The sequence below is a fragment of the Notamacropus eugenii genome, chromosome 1 (genome assembly GCF_028372415.1).
Source record: "Notamacropus eugenii isolate mMacEug1 chromosome 1, mMacEug1.pri_v2, whole genome shotgun sequence".
Lineage (NCBI taxonomy): Eukaryota > Metazoa > Chordata > Mammalia > Diprotodontia > Macropodidae > Notamacropus > Notamacropus eugenii.
This window is the reverse complement of record NC_092872.1, coordinates 593,432,189-593,443,980: the sequence shown is the minus strand read 5'-3', so window position 1 is coordinate 593,443,980 and position 11,792 is coordinate 593,432,189.

The window sequence follows — 11,792 nt, the reverse complement described above, 5'->3', positions numbered from 1 at the left end:
GGGCCGCCCCCGCGTCACGTGACGGCCGTGGCGCGGGAAGCCTCGCAGCCAGCCCAGGTCCCACGGCCTGGAGACCTCGGCCCTACAAGCTCGTTGGACGGAGCAAAAGCTTCAGGAGCTTTGATTTCACGGGCTCGGAGGGGTGACCTACTTACGTCTTCAAAGGGGAAAAGACTGAGAGCAACGGTAACACCAATCTCCACTTCCGGGCAATCCAATTGCATTTGAAACGTGAGAAGAATTCCGAAAACTTCGTCCGTTCTGCGCGACTATGAGAAAGTGTTTGGGGACTGACCTTTTATGTAGCAGTTGGAGGTGGTAGGTCACCTTTGCTGGAAACATCGCCCTGCACACCTTGACAAGCGGTCCCCAGGAGTTACGGGACAGCGACAGGCACAGGACTCTTTCTTTTTTTTTTTAAATTTATTTATTTAACTTTTAAAATTCATTTCCACAAAATTTTGGGTTCCAAATTTTCTCCCCTTTTGTCCCCTCCCCCCCCAAACACCAAGCATTCTGGTTGCCCCTATCACCAATCTGCCCTCTCTTCTATCATCCCTCCCTTCCCTTGTCTCCATCTTCTCTTTTGTCCTGTAGGGGCAGATAGCTTTCTATACCCCTTTACCTGTTTTTCTTATTTCCTAGTGGCAAGAACATTACTCGACAGTTGATCCTAACACTTTGAGTTCCAACTTCTCTTCCTCCCTCCCTCCCCACCCCTTCCCTTTGGAAGGCAAGCAATTCAATATAGGCCATATCTGTCTAGTTTTGCAAATGACTTCCATAATAGTCGTTGTGTAAGACTAACTATATTTCCCTCCATCCTATCCTGTCCCCCATTACTTCTATTCTCTTTTTTGATCCTGTCCCTCCCCATGAGTGTTGACTTCAAATTGCTCCCTCCTCCCCATGCCCTCCCCTCCATCATCCCCCCCACCCTGCTTATCCCTTTCTCCCCCACTTTCCTGTATTGTAAGATAGGTTTTCATACCAAAATGAGTGTGCATTTTATTCCCTCCTTTAGTGGAATGTGATGAGAGTAAACTTCATGTTTTTCTCTCACCTCCCCTCTTTATCCCTCCACTAAAAAGTCTTTTACCTGCCTCTTTTATGAGAGATAATTTGCCCCATTCCATTTCTCCCTTTCTCCTCCCAATATATTTCTCTCTCACTGCTTAATTTCATTTTTTAAAGATATGATCCCATCCTATTCAATTCACTCTGTGCACTCTGTCTCTATGAGTGTGTGCATGTGTGTGTGTGTGTGTGTGTGTGTGTGTATGTGTATGTGTAATCCCACCAACTACCCAGATACTGAAAAGTTTCAAGAGTTACAAATATTGTCTTTCCATGTAGGAATGTAAACAGTTCAACTTTAGTAAGTCCCTTATGACTTCTCTTTGCTGTTCACCTTTTCATGGTTCTCTTCATTCCTGTGTTTGAAAGTCAGATTTTCTTGTCAGCTCTGGTCTTTTCATCAAGAATGCTTGAAAGTCCTCTATTTCATTGAAAGACCAATTTTTCCCCTGAAGTATTATACTCAGTTTTGCTGGGTAGGTGATTCTTGGTTTTAGTCCTAGTTCCTTTGACTTCTGGAATATCCTATTCCACGCCCTTCGATCCCTTAATGTAGAAGCTGCTAGATCTTGTGTTATCCTGAATGTATTTCCACAGTACTTGAATTGTTTCTTTCTAGCTACTTGTAGTATTTTCTCCTTGACCAGGGAACTCTGGAATTTGGCCACAGTGTTCCTGGGAGTTTCTCTTTTTGGGTCTCTTTCAGGTGGTGATTGGTGGATTCCTTGAATACTTATTTTGCCCTCTGGTTCTAGAATCTCAGGGCAGTTTTCCTTGATAATTTCATGAAAGATGATGTCTAGGCTCTTTTTTTGATCATGGCTTTCAGGTAGTCCCATAATTTTTAAATTCTCTCTCCTGGATCTATTTTCCAGGTCAGTTGTTTTTCCAATGAGATATTTCACATTATCTTCCATTTTTTCATTCTTTTGGTTTTGTTTGGTGATTTCTTGGTTTCTCATAAAGTCATTAGCCTCCATCTGTTCCATTCTAATTTTGAAAGAACTATTTTCTTCAGTGAGCTTTTGAACCTCCTTTTCTGTTTGGCTAATTCTGCTTTTGAAAGCATTCTTCTCCTCATTGGCTTTTTGAACCTCTTTTGCCAATTGAGTTAGCCTATTTTTCAAGGTGTTATTTTCTTCAGCATTTTTTTGGGTCTCCTTTAGCAAGGTGTTGACCTGCTTTTCATGCATCTGTCTCATTTCTCTTCCCAGTTTTTCCTCCACCTCTCTTACTTGATTTTCAGAATCCTTTTTGAGCTCTTCCATGGCCTGAGCCCATTGAATATCTATTTTGGATGTTTGGGAGACAGAAGCCTTGATTTCTGTGTCTTTCCCTGATGGTAAGTATTGTTCTTCCTCATCTGAAAGGAAGGGAGGAGATATCTGTTCACCAAGAAAGTAACCTTCTGTGGTCTTATTTTTTTTCCCCCTTTTCTGGGCGTTTTCCCAGCCAGTTACTTGACTTCTGAGTGTCCTCTCCACACCCACCACGCCTCCAGATCCGCCCAGCTAGCACTTGGGGTCTGAGATTCAAATGCTGCTTCCCAGCCTCAGGGCTTTGGGCGGGGGCGGGGCTGCTGTTCAGTGTGAGATTAAGTTCAGGTGCTCAGGTGGGGGCAGGGCTGCCACACAGAGCTCAGTTCCTTCAAGGGGTTTATGCAGAGACCTTCAACAATGGATCTGAGCTCCTGCCTGCTTTGAGAGCCCCTGTCCACTGCCACCTCTGCTGCTGCCTCCCTAGGGGGCCTGAGTTATGGGGATACCCCACTCCCCTCATGGCCACCCGAAAAGACTCTCTCACTGACCTTTGTACCTGTGGGTGGAGGGACTTGCGTGGTCGTTGGAGATTCTGTCCCTGAAGCCTGCTTGGATCTGCTCCTCTCAGTGCCTCACGGCCAAGGCAGGGCTGGGCTTTGCTCTGGGTCTGGTGCATGACAGACCTTTCATGTCAGTTTTTCAGGTCTCTCTGGAACAGAAATCTCCTCCACTCCGTTGTTCTGTGGCTTCTGCTGCTCCAGAATTTGTTGGGAGTTCTTCTTTACAGGTATTTTATGGGCTGTGTGTTCGGAGCTAGCATATGTGTATCTTTCTACTCCACCATCTTGGCTCCTCCCCGACAGGACTCTTTCAACACGCAGTCGATACTTGGATGACTCAGACCCAGAGGGGGCTTCTGCCTCTTCCAGTATTTAAAGGGTTGTCATATGGAACAAGGATCAGATTTGTTCTGTTGAGCGGGTGCTAGAACTAGGAGAACTGTGTACAAGTTGGAAATAGTTGGATTTAAGCACTATTATTAGAAAAAACTTGTAAGAATCAGTTAAGGGTGTAGAAAAGCAGGATGGGCTTCCTCAGGAGAGGGTGAATTTACCATTTCTGGGAGGTCTTGAAGTGGAATGTCAGGATGATACCTTATAAGGGATGTTATAGAATGGAGCTTCCTTTCAGGTGCTGTTGGAGGAGATGGTCCCTGAAGCCCCTTCCAATTCTCAAATTCCATAATGAACTTCTCAGAATTTGGCTAAAGGGGTGTTTAGGACCTGGCAGAGCTTTTGTTCCACAGGCACAGGCTTTGAGAGCCAAGGGGCATCCCTACATAACAATGAGGCAATCAGAGGAGCCTTCCAGACAATTATTGTTAAAATACTTAAAACATTAAAGTCATGGATTTTCAATGCAGTAAAAGGTTTACTTTTTAAATACAAATTCCAGTACTAGTCCTGCCTTAAAGTAAAGGTTCTTCACACAACAATTACTTCCATGTTCCCATCTTTTGTCTTCAGCTTTGTTTTTCTTCCCCAAAAAAGCCCCACTTCTTTGAGCTCCTTCCAGTTGCTTGCCCTGCAGTTAGTATGTGTATCTTGCACAAATGATCTGTAACAAAAATGGGTGAAATCACAACCATCATCTAGGGAAACAAGCTCTATGGAAAGGGGACCCACCATCCTCACCACCTCTACCAGTTGCTGACCCACTGCTACCAAGGGCTCAAGGAATAGTAGCATCCCCAGACCACTGGCTCTGCTTCTAGCCCATCCCACTAAATCATCATCCAGGGAAGCAACCCTTCTGGAGAAGCGATTAACTTCTGCTGACCAACTGCCACCACTGTTCAGTCATGTCAGTCATATTTGACTCTTCATGACCCCATTTGGGGTTTTCTTGACAAGGATACAGTAGTTTGCCATTTCCTCCTTTCGCCTCATTTTATAGATGAGGAAATTTAAGTAAATAGAGTTAGCTGACTTGCTCAGGGTCATACAGGGACATATATACAGGGTCATACATGTCTGAAGCAGATTTCAACCCTGGTCTTCCTGACTCCAGACCTGGCACTCTATCCATTGTGCCATCTTGCAGTCCCTAACCACCACCTATTGGGCAGGTAAGCCAACCATATTGAAGCAACAGGTAAGTCAAACTACTGCTACTACCTTGAACTATTTTCAGCTACTGATCAACTGCCATATAGTTTTATCAATGGAAATCACATTAAAGAAAATATATGGCCTTGTAACAATAAGCACTCTTACATACATGGGGGCGGGGGCTGGTATCACAGGTTCTTAGGTCTACATTTCTAAAAGGAAAGCAACTTCTGAGGGGTCAGTAATCACTTTAATCAAGCACATGTATCATTCAGTTAGTTCAGGGGAAAAAGTTCAGCACCCTGAACTTCAAGGAAAATACAGAGAAATCTAAAAATCTAAATCAACAAACAGCACTTCCAAACTGTCTGACAGAAAGCAATACATGCAGCACAAATCAATAGACAGATAACTGCCTGACCATACATACATAGTTACCAGAGAGGGAAGCATTAACATCTGGGTTTTCAAAGGGAGGGGGGGAGCTGTTTGGTGGCTTCCCAGAGTCTCATCTGCTACACAAACCTTCTTTCAAAACCTAAGACCCAAAGTAAAACCTCACCCTCAGTGTATTTATACATTTTTTAAAGCCAGAGGGCATCACAACCCTTGAGAACCAGCGCCTTATTAACAAAAGATATGGGCCTTCTTACAAATCTTCCCAGGTCCATTAATTGATGGAAAAGATCCTTTTTAATCACTTTATTCAATGAAAGCCACTTGATTATACTACAACAAAAACAGCAAAAGATCCTCCTTTGCTTGTCATCACAGGCATCCAGCTTTATTGCTGCACCCTAAGGATCAGGGGTCCCTTGCATCTGCTCTGCAGCTGAAACTACCAATATGTGTTGTCTCCCATTCAAAATGTAGGCTCTGGAAAATAGGCATCATCTTATTTTTCTATCCCCATTGCTTAGCATGGTCCTTACACACAGTAACTTGGGTTATTCCAGGAAATCTCTAAAGCACATCCCTCTTTTGATTTATATATAGCTAAAAGGGACCCCAAGCTCCCATTAGTTCTCAAGGTACCAAAAGGATATCAGATATAAGACAGCCTTTATTTCACTCCATGGAAATTACAAACAATACAAAGAACTCAAAGGAGTCCATAAAAAGAAAGCACTCAACAGTTTCCCCAAAATAATGCTATTATAGAGGCTTCTGAACAAGCAATTACTTTCCCATCTGACCTGCACTGCCTAAAGAGCTCACAGGTTCTTCAATCCAAGTAGGATACTGCTTAGAAACTATGCAAATAGTCTTCTTTCCCTAAATGAGAGTGCTACATCAGTAAATGTCCTTCTCTCTCTAGAAGGTCTGATCTTACAACTTTCAAACTTCAGAATCCAGGGATACCCAGAAAGTGCTGATCAAGAAATCTTCCTTCTCTGCTTAGAAGGCTAAATTCCTGGATCATAATGCCAAGAGAATTCATAATCTCTCATCATCCAAATAGGCACATGCCTATCTCTTCCATATGCACCTGCAAAACATTTATCAATGCTCCTGTTACTGCCATGTCTTGGGCTGCTAAATCAACTATCGAGTCTTTAGGCTCTCTCTTAGTCTCATTAAGGGAAGGAGAAAAGGGAAAGGCATCCAAGAACATGAGGGTCAAGAACTCCCCTCTCATATTACTTGGGCAAGTATAAAAAGCTTGTCATGTGCTTCTATTACAAGTTGCCATCAACTGCTCAGGATGGAGGGTTGCTACACTCTGGAAGAAGGCAGAGAGAGAGAGAGAGAGAGAGAGAGAGAGAGAGAGAGAGAGAGAGAGAGATGGCCTCCAAGCTACAAACTATGAAGTGGCTCCTCTGACAAAAGTTCCCAAGTCTCAGACTACCAATCATCTTGAAAGGACTATGGTGACTTTATCAGCTTAATTGTGGAAACTCATCAAATTAATGAGGGACTCTAGTGATCAACACCATTTACATGGCTTATGTGACCAGAAGCAAGTCACAACTTCTGGGTCTCAGTTTCATCATCTGTAAAATGGGAGGGTTAAACTAAATAACTTCTAAGATCCTCTCCAATTCTAAATCCATCATCCCTATGATCTTTTTTTTTTCCAGGTGTAGATGGAACTACATGGCCTGTGAAGTTCTTTCCACCACTGAAATCCTGTCATTTTATCAATCATAAAGACAATTAAGTTAACCATTTCTATTCAAAGAAGCATAGATTAGTGATAGGTTAAGCAGTTTAAATGAAATAAGGCTATTTGAAAGAGGTGCTTTCATTCAGGGAGAGTTCATCTAATCTGAGTCAATAAATCAATAGGGAAGAGCTTCAATTAATGAAAACAGCATTAATCGAAGACTACTTCATTTGGCTTCTTCCTGGGGGTTCCTGATGAAGTTCAAGATGTCACTCTCAGTACCCAGGGAGTCACTGATTAGTCTGGGTAAGTTAATTGGAAGCAGGCTGGAAGTGACAACTGAAAGTAAATTAGTGACAAAGCAAATTCATGAGAGTTTTATTTCCTACAGTTGTGAAATTAAGGCTAATAATATAAGCAAGGAAGTCCTTATCCTGAAAAGAAAACAATAACATTAATCATTCACTTCCACTTGTCTCTTCCACTTTGAAGTCTTTCACAAACATTCACTTTACAAGAAATTGGAAAAGATCACTACATTGTGGAGAGGAAGAATTAGAACAGATGTGGCAAAACTGGGACACTAATTTACTGTTGGTGGAATTTCAAAATGATCTAACCATTTTGGAGAGTAACCTGGAATCATGCCCAAAGAGTTATTAAACTGCTCATGTCCTTTGACCCAGCAATACCACTACTAGGTCTATTTCCAAGGATAATTAGGGAAAAAAGAAAAGAACCTGTATGTTCTAAAATACTTATAGCATCTCTCTTTGTGGTGGTAAAGAACTGGAAATTGCAAGGATGCCTGTCACTTGGGAATAGCTAAACAAGTTGTGATACATGATTGTGATGGAATATTACAGTCCTATAAGAAATGATGGGCTGTTTGATTTTAGAAAAACATGGGAAGACTTGCAAGAAATAATGAAGGGTAAAATGAGCAGAACCAAGGGAACAGTGTAACAGCAATGTGGTTTTATGGACAACTTTGAGCAACAAAGTTATTTTGAGTATTATAAAAACTCAAATCAACTATATAGGACCTAGAAGGAAGATAGTATCTTCTTTTAGAGAAAGAATTGATAAATATATGTATAGTATGGTTTTACATATATATAAAAAGATATATACATATATATATATATATTTGTGTCTGATGGTATCCCTCTGTTGGGCAGGGTGGGGAAGGAGGCAAAAAATATAAAAAGTGCACAGCAGAGAATAAAAAAAATTTAGAAGGAGGCATAAAAAGCAGAGTAGCTTTGAAAATGACGTGTAGTACTTATTGTATAGTTTTTCAAAAAAAGTAAGCCCTGTGAAATGTAAATTCATAGTTTTATAAATAGTCCTCTTTTTATGTTGTGCTGTGTATATAGAAATGTTCTTTTTTTAAGTTCAAAATAAATAGAAATCTTATAAAAAATGAATTATAATAAAAAGGCAAGGAAAGAACAACAAAAAAAGGAACAAAAAAGGACGAAAGTTAATACAATACCTTGTTTAAATTAGTAATGTAATGTTAAATATTCAATGAACCCAAATGGTCAGGCCTATGAAACAGTACTCACCCTAGTTCTATAACAACATTTTCTTAATTGAATTGCTTTATTTCTAATTATTTCTATTTTCCCATCTGAAAATGTGAATATTTCATTTAATGAACTTGTGGGGGAGGTTTTTGTTAATACCAATAGGATAAAGTATGTCAGGGCTCTTAGCATCTTACAGAAAGAAAAAAATGAATGAATGGAAAATACATTTATTATGGGCTTACTGTGTGCCAGGCACTATGCTAATTTCAGGGGATATAAACACGAGCAAGTAAGACAGTCCCTGCCCTCAAAGAGATTATAGTCTACTAGGGAAAACAATGCCCCTAGGAGAGAGAAGGCCAGGTATAAAGTTTCAGACAAGGAAGTTGGGAGACAAAGGAGACTGAAGTAATAGGGTAATTGATTGACTTGTTGGTAGTGTTGATGAAGGGGAGGAGTGGTAAATGCCACTCCTGGAATGGAGATGACCAGCAAGTAGTGTGGGAATCTGATAATGGGCAAGATAAGGTAAAATGCTCCCTAATCAGAACCCAGATTTACAAGTTTAGAGCCTTCAGTTCTGGATGAAGCTAGATGAAGGCTGGAGGTTTCAAAGTAGGAAGTATAAAGATACTTAAAAGTTTCAAGGATCCATGATTTCCTTGGCTTTCAACCATTTCAGCTTAAATTGTGCTCCTAAACAATAATTTCTGTAAAGAACTCATTACATCCAGTAAATGCCAAAATAAACAGATTTTTCTTGAGCTTCCGTTCTGAATTACTATCTCTTTTGACATTTTTTAAAAATTATGAACTGAGTCACCAAAAAAGGGAACATTTCTATACAACCAGAACACAAAAAGATAATTCTCTATGAAACTAAATCTCCATTTCATACCACTTGATTTTTAAAATATCTACATAATATTACATATATGTGTATATGAAATGTATATTACATATATATACTTAAGGTTAAATGGAATTGGAGTGCTAGTCACTGGTCCCTAATAAATGTGGGGAATACAACTGGTGGAGGCTCAAACCAGTAAAAGAGATGATCAGATTCCTCAGGGTACCATAGCACCCTGAGGGGAAGGATGTATCAAACCTGGTTCTCAGAGAGTGGAGCAGAGCAGCATATACAGTACCTATAATAGATGTAGTGGACAAAGGGCTAGACTCAGTAAGTCAGGAAGACCTGAATTTCTTCCCAGAGTAGTTTAAAGGATAAAATATTTGTAATGCAATCTGCAAACCTCATAATACTATATAAATATTAGGTATTATCATATTATAAATTTTGCATGTCACTTTCAGAACTGTACTATTTGTGCTTCCTTCTGAATTTTCCTATGAAGATTTGAGAAATGTTTCAAAGCCACTGAGTTTATAGGTGTAAAAAAAAGAAAAGAAACAATACCTGCTCTTGAGCTTGTAGACCAAATATATAAAGAATAAATACAAGGAAGTTAAGAAAGAATGGCACTGACAGTTGGGAAGATCAATGACTGTAGAAGGTGGCATTTGATCTGTCTTGAAGGAAGAGAGTGTTTATGAGAGGAAGAGGAGAGTTCTGGGGGAACACCCAATGCAAAGGTAAGAAGACAGAAGATGATAGAGTGCCATCTATGAGTAACAAAGAGAAGACCAGTATGGCTAAAACCTAGAGCTCAGGATGATCTACGTTGTGACCAGACTGGGAAGGGCTTTCAAGGTAAAACACAAGAGTTTGTATTTTATTCTAGAGGTAGTGGGTAGCCACTAGATTTTATTGAGAAGAGTGATATGTTTAAAGAAAATCACTTTGGCAGCTACTGAGGATGAATTTCTAAATGCTTTGAAGTAGGGAGACTAATTAGGCCAGTGCAGTAGTCCATGTGAGAGAAATGGCAAAATTTGACACTTGACTGGTTATGCAGGGTGAGAGAGAGTTGAGGATAATGCCAAAGTTATGCACCTGGGAAACTTGTTAGAATAATGATGCTCTTGAAGAAATAGGTAAGACAGAAAGGCAGGATTGAAGCGAAAAGTAATGCTGACTTTAAGGTATCTCAGGAATATATAGTTTCAAATGTCCAACAAGCCAGTGGCAATGGGGGACAAGAGCTTAAGAGAATCCGGGGTTGGATATTCAGGTCTGTAAATCATCTGCATAGACATAATTAATAAACTCATCGAAGTTAGTAAGAATTTAGAAAAAAGGAGGATGGGCCCTGACAAGCCTAAGGAAACACCCACAAATTAGGGGGTGTGATACCAAAGAATTTTTATTCAATTGTAGTAATGAATTTTAAAAAGGAGAAAAATTCAGGTAAACAAACCAACACATCAACTGAGTCTGTCCATATAAATATATTTAGGGTCCCATACTCATAGTTTCCCACCTCTGCAAAAAAGTACATCTTCTCAATTCTTCTCCAGGGCCAAGCTTCTTAATCATAATAAATATACACCATTCAGGTTTTTTTGATTCTTGTAGTCATTATGTACATTACATTCTTTGTTCTGCTTGTATCACTGTATCAGTTCGTATAAGCCTTCTCATGCAATTTGTACTTCAAACTGATAATTTATCATTTCTGTATAGCACTTTCACATACATCCATTTTTGGTTTACAATTTTTAAAGAAATGGAATTATAGTAAAATATCCTTAAGCTAAAAACTTGACTCTACTAGTGGAGCATTTACTAAGCACTTATATCCTAGGCTAGCGATTTTTTAAAAAGGCAAAAACAAAACAAAGGCAAAAACAGGTCTTATGCTCAAAAAGCTCACAATCTAATGCCTAAAACTATTACTAAGCATAATTTTGTTTCTTTGATAACCTACAATGCACCTAGCATCTCACAATGCCTCAGGTTGATCATGGACATAAAGTCATCATTATGTAAATACTGATACTGTAACAGATGTAGGAGACTGTACTGAATCTGTTAGGTTAATGTAGGTATCAATGGATCATAGGATCTAGAGCTGGGACTTCAGTAGATCTCTAATCCCTTCATTTTACAGATGAGAAAACTAAGGCCTACAGAGCTTCAGTGACTTGTCCAAAGCCACCTAAGTAGGATATGTCAAAAGATGGGGTTCTTGTGATTTCAGAGTCAGTATTCTATTATATTTTACTGTCTCCCACTCTATCTTTATCCCTTTTGTTTTAAAAAAAAAAATTTCATTATTTTCCAATTACATTTTTAAAAAATTTTAACATTCATTTTTTAAATTTTGAGTTCCAAATTTTTTCCCTCTCACCCTTCCCCCACCCTTTGAGAAGGCAAGCAATATTATCAATACCTGTGAAGTCATGTAAAACATATAAGAAAAAAAAAGATGCTGAAACACTAGGTAGCTTAAAAAAAAAAAAAGCTTATCAACAAGCATTTAAGAGCTTACTTTGTTACCTGGTATTATGCTAGGTTAGTTTTATTATGATGCTTTAGGACTGAGTTCAACTGAAAGTGAACGTATTTGAAAAAATTACCTTTGTAGTCCTGCTTAGAGGCAGTCGAGTGATACAATGGATAAAGTGCTGGGCTTAGAGTAAGGAAGCCCTGAGTTCAAATCCAAACTCAAAATATTTACTAGCTGTGTGACCCTGGGCAAGTCATTTAATCTCTATTTGCCTCAGTTTCCTTATCTGTAAAAAATATAGCATATAATATCCCAGGGTTGTTGTGAGGTTTAAATGAGGAAACAAT